The 5,547-nt window shown below is 30.3% G+C and overlaps 1 non-coding gene across 1 annotated transcript; it reads left to right on the top strand.

Moving 5' to 3' along the window:
- The first annotated feature begins 755 nt into the window (after positions 1–755).
- On the top strand, positions 756–819 carry LOC112440233 (U7 small nuclear RNA). Its single transcript, XR_003028409.1, has one exon. It is a non-coding gene; the product is annotated as a U7 small nuclear RNA (small nuclear RNA).
- The last annotated feature ends 4,728 nt before the right edge of the window (positions 820–5,547 follow it).

The raw sequence follows: 5,547 nt of genomic DNA, 5'->3' as shown, positions 1-5,547 counted from the left end.
CCAATAGTGCTGGAGGAAGGCGTTATTAATGATATGAGCAAGAAGCAGTATAAGCATTGGAAGAGGAGAGAGTATGCTAACAATTTGGGATGATGAAGGAGATTTCCTAGAACTATGAGGAAAGTAGCCCTAAACATTTCACTAGATTATTTCCTACAGTATTCTGATGTTGTGTTCTCCTAGGGTGCAGTTTGACGTTGGGAATGGAAAGAGAGAAAAAGAAAAGAAGACAGAGCTTGAAAATTTCTGGATAACATTACAACAACTGTTGTGGTAAAAAAATAAAATAAAATCCCCATGGTTTTGGCAAACGAGTTGAATATGACATAGCTAGGGTTTTGATATGGACCTAACAATCCCTCTTTCAATCCTCTTCATCTGCAAGTTAGTCCATTGACCTTCCATTAGCCAGCCTTCTCTAGGTAATGATATTTTTAAAATCTAGAGCCAAACAAGTAGTTAAAAATGATCCAGGGCTAGAGATGCCCCAGGGACTTTGCAAGAACAAATGCAAAACCTATTAGAGGGAATGCGTCCCCAAGGCAAGCCTCAAGTAATTCCCATGAATAAAGGTCTAATTAAAAAGGTTTATTTAAAAACAAAAAAAACTCTATAATACACATGAATGACAATGGCACATAAGCAAGAACCAGGAGAAATAACAGAAGAATCAAACCTAAAAGATATTAGATAGTGGACTTAACAGGCACAGAACAAAAAAACACATATATAATGTTTTAAGAAGTATAAGATATGAATGTTATGGCTCTTTTATAATTTGTCTAGCAGGTTTTCCACTTTTCACCAGAAACTGCCTCTCTCTCCTCTACACATAAAGAAATATAAGATATAATTTAAAATATAACAAAGAAGAGACTATCAATTTAACCAGTGAGTTTGAAAAATAACTTAATAAAATGTTTAGAAGTAAAAAAGATATATAAATGATAACAGTGAAATGGAAACATTATAATATACATGAAAATACAACATAAAATATAATACAATGAAATGTGTAATTTATGTTATGAATATAAAAAATGAAATTAAAACATTAATTGTTGAACTATGTTAGATTTTGCTGAAGAGATAATTAGTGAACTGGAAGATAGAGCTGAAGGAATTACTGAGCACAGAGCAGCCCAGAGAAACAATCAAAATGGAAAATGAAAAAGAAAGGTTAAAAGTCATAGAGCAAAGAATGAGAGAGTCTAAAACATGCTTACTCAGAATTATAGAAAAAGAACAAAGAAATGGAGGAAAGGCAATATTTTAAAAATAGCTGAGAATTTTCTGTAATTGATGAGAGACATAATATGTATTATTCATTAAGCACGATAGAAATCAAGTAGGATAAATAAAAGACAAACCCAACCTGGTCACATCATAATAAAATGGAAGACAAAACACAAAGAAAAGATCTTAAGAGTAGTCAAAGAGAAAAACAGATCCCATGTAAGATTATGACAATTATCCCATTTTTAAACAGAAATCGTGAAAGCCATAAGCCAATAGAACAACATTTTTAAAGTGTGAGAGAAAAAAAATTGTCAACTTAAGATTGTAAAATTACGCCTAAAGACCAAGATGGAAATAAAAAGAAGTTTAGACAACAAAATAAAAATGTATTCACTCTCAGAACTTCTAAAGGAAGTAGGAAAATGTTTCCAGAAGAAAGGGATGACACACACAAAAAAAATGATGAGCAAATAGATTGGTAAACATATATGTAAATTTAAATACATATTCTGTCTAATTTGTGGAGTTATTCGAAACAATATGCAGCTCTCTACTGGACAAGTATCGTTTTATTATCCTATATTAATAGTGAGGTGGCAGAAAAAGCATTTTGAGCTCCATGTATTGCTCTGGAGATTGGTAAAACTATCCTGATTAACTTTAGATTTTGTTAGGCTGGGTATGGATTATAAAATTCTAACAATGTTTTGTTTTGTTGTCTAAACTTCTTTTTATTTCCATCTTGGTCTTTAGAGGGAGTTTTACAATCTAAGTTAACAGTTTTTTCTCTGACACTTTAAAAAATATCATTAACCACAAAAGAGTAGAAATTGAAATAAGTGAAGAGTAATAATATGATTGATTACATGAAGCCGATTAATCACAAAAAGTGAAGAAGGAGAGAAAAGAAAGTAAATGACAGCTGTAAAACACAAAATAACATCCTAGAAGTGAATGTAAATACAGTTCTAATAATCGATATAAAGAGGCATTGATTGTTAGACTCAAAAAGGTAGAGAAATATATAGAGATACAAACATAGACATAGACATACACACAGATCTCTAGCTATATCCTGTTTATAAGGTGCTCACTTAAAACATTAAGACACAGCAAAGGTGAAGGTATAAGGATGGAAAATTTTGCACCAGGTAAATACTAACAAAAGAAATCATGTTTATAATGTAATATTAAAAACAGACTTCAAAGAAGAAAGTATTACTAGAGATATAGAAAGATGATGATTTATTCACCAAAGATATATAACACTCAGACAAGATTATAAGTTTTACAAACATTAACTATTTCAATCCTCTTAAAACTTGATGAAATACATTTTATCTCCATTTCACAGATGAGGACATAGAAACACAGAGGTTTCAGTAAAAGTTGAATTCATCAAAGATATAATCATTTTAAACTTGTAAAAGCCTAATGGAAGAGTTTCAAATTATATAAAGCAGAAATTAACACAATTTGGAGAAACAGAAAAAGTCATCATCACTGAGTTTTTTGTTTTTTGTTTTTTTTGAGACTAAGTCTTGCTCCTGTGCCCCAGGTTGGAGTGCAATGGCATAATCTCGGCTCATTGCAACTGCTCTCTCCTGGGTTCAAGAGATTCTCCTGCTTCAGCCTCCCAAGTAGCTGGGATTACAGGCGCCTGCCACCATGCCTGACTAATTTTTGTATTTTTGGTAGAGACAGGGTTTCACCATGGTGGCCAGGCTGGTCTCGAACTCCTGAACTCAGGTGATCCACCAGCCTCAGCCTCCAAAGTGCTGGGATTACAGGCACGAGCCACTGCATCCAGCCCAGTGTGAGGTTTTAATATACCTCTCTCATTGTCATTAAGCTGAAACAAATATAAAAGATTTGAATGATATAAAAAAAAACGATGTAAAGGATATATGACAAACAATATACTTAAACAAATGGAGAATACACATTCTTTTCAGGCATACTTTAGCCATTTACAGCAATTGATCATAAAGTAAGTCTCCACAGATTTTAAGAAATTCATATTATTCAAATCATGTTTTCTGTTCATGATGCAATTAGATTTGAAATGAACAACAAAGCAGATAACTAAAAACAGCAACAAAATATGTTTGTAAATGTAAATATGTATATTGTATAAATATACAAATATATACATGTATATACACACATACAAACAACTCATGTGTTTAAAAAATTCGAATGCACATTTAAAAACACTGAAATCTGAATTACACACATTTAAAACACATTCGAATGCGCATTTAAAAACACTGAAATCTGAATTACAATCAAAATACTATATAGCAAAGTTTGTGGGATGAATTTGTCCATTAAATGACATGTACAAGAATTTATAACCAGCTTTATTCATGATAGACAAATAATCCTGGAAAGAACCAAATATCCACTAACATTAGAATGGATAAAGTATGGTATATTGTGGTATACCGATACCAGTAAAAAAGAATGAATCTCTTACACACACAATAAGGATAAATATGACAAACATTGTTTGGGGCTAAAAAGACAGATACAAAAGACTATATACTATATTATCATATATGAGGAGACTCTGTCTATATATAAACAGCTGAATGTACCCGGATCGAAGTATATATGAAGGAGACTCTGTCTATATATAAACACCTGAATGTACCCAGATTAAGGTATGAAAGATTTCAAGCATCCAGAAATCTCCTCCATATCCAAACCCAGTCAATAACATTCTACTCTGAGAGAACCCTTATAGTGACTTCTATCACCATAGATTAGTTCTTGCTTTTTCTTTACTTTTTAATATTATCATACAGTATATAGTCTCTTGTATCTGTCTTTTTAGCCCCAAACAATATTTGTGATATTTATCCTTATTATGTGTGTAAAAGAATCATCTTTTTTACTGGTATCAGTATACTATACTTTATCCATTCTAATCTTAGTGGACATTTGGTTCTTTCCAGAATTATTTTTCTATCATGAATAAAGCTTGCGTGTGTGTGTGTGTATACATATATTCTTTTTTGTGTGTGTATATATATAGTGTGTATGTGTGTGTATATATATAAATATATATATATTCTTTGAACTGTTTGCTTAAGATCAGTGCATTTTATTCACTTTACCACGTGTTTTTGTCCTTAATAAAATGGAAAAAATATGGTTGGCTGTAACTAATGAAGTTCTTAAAGGGAAACATGTATCCTCAAAAACATATATTTAGAAAAGACAAAAGCTAAAATTTAATGAGCTAAGCATATTATATAAGAAGATAGAAACATCAGGGATGAGAGAAGCAAAGAAGTATAAATGAAAACCTTTAAAAAATAAAAGCAAAAATTAATGAACTAGAAAAAGAAAAGAAAATGTAGTAGAAGAAATCAACAATTCCAAAATAAAAGTGGTTTTTTGAAAAGACCGATAAAAATCAAGAAAGCTCCAGTAAGCTCAAACAAGGAAAGATGGGACACATTAATATTAGGAATGAAGAATAGAATATAACTACAAATAGAGCAGAGATTTAAAAGGCAATAGTATTGATAATAATACGTAACATTTATTGAATGTTTGATAAGCCTTAGGCTTGTTCTAAGTCCTTTATATATTTATCACTTCATTTAATCCTCATGACATAAAATACCCTGAGGTGCGCATTTTATTATGTCCACCTTTTTTTACAGATTTATGCCAATACTTTTAAAAATTAATGAAAACTTGGCAAATTCCTAGAAAAACATAATTTAGCAAAACTCTCATGAGGAAATTTAAAAGTCTAAAAAGTTATATAATGAAGTTGAATAGTTAAAATTCTAATATATAATCAAAAAACAACTCATTCCTTTTTTAAATAATCTGTTCCATATAATAGAAAAATGAAAAACTTCCCAATATATTTTATTAAATACTATGACACCAAAACAAACAAACAAGATAAGAAAGAAAAACTAAAGGCTAGTTTCATTCATACAGTTGCAAAGACTCTAAACAAAATATAATCAAATTGAATCTACCAGTATATTAAAGAATAATGGAACATAACCTAAACTGAATTTATACCATGAAAGAAGGGTTAAAATTTGCAAATCTATTAATGTAATACACCATATTAACAGATTAAAGGTGAAAAAACCATGTAATAATTTAAATAGATGCAGGAGAAGCGTATTATATATATCACTAATCCTACTGAAACCACTGAGAGATAGATATTATCCTCATTTCACTAATAGGTAAATCAATAATAACTAATAATAAAAATAGCTAAATTTATAAAGTGCATGTTTTATACTAAGTACTATGCTAAGTAATTTG

The sequence above is a fragment of the Pan paniscus genome, chromosome 5 (genome assembly GCF_029289425.2).
Source record: "Pan paniscus chromosome 5, NHGRI_mPanPan1-v2.0_pri, whole genome shotgun sequence".
NCBI classification, from domain to species: domain Eukaryota; kingdom Metazoa; phylum Chordata; class Mammalia; order Primates; family Hominidae; genus Pan; species Pan paniscus.
This window is presented reverse-complemented; position numbering and strand designations above follow the sequence as displayed.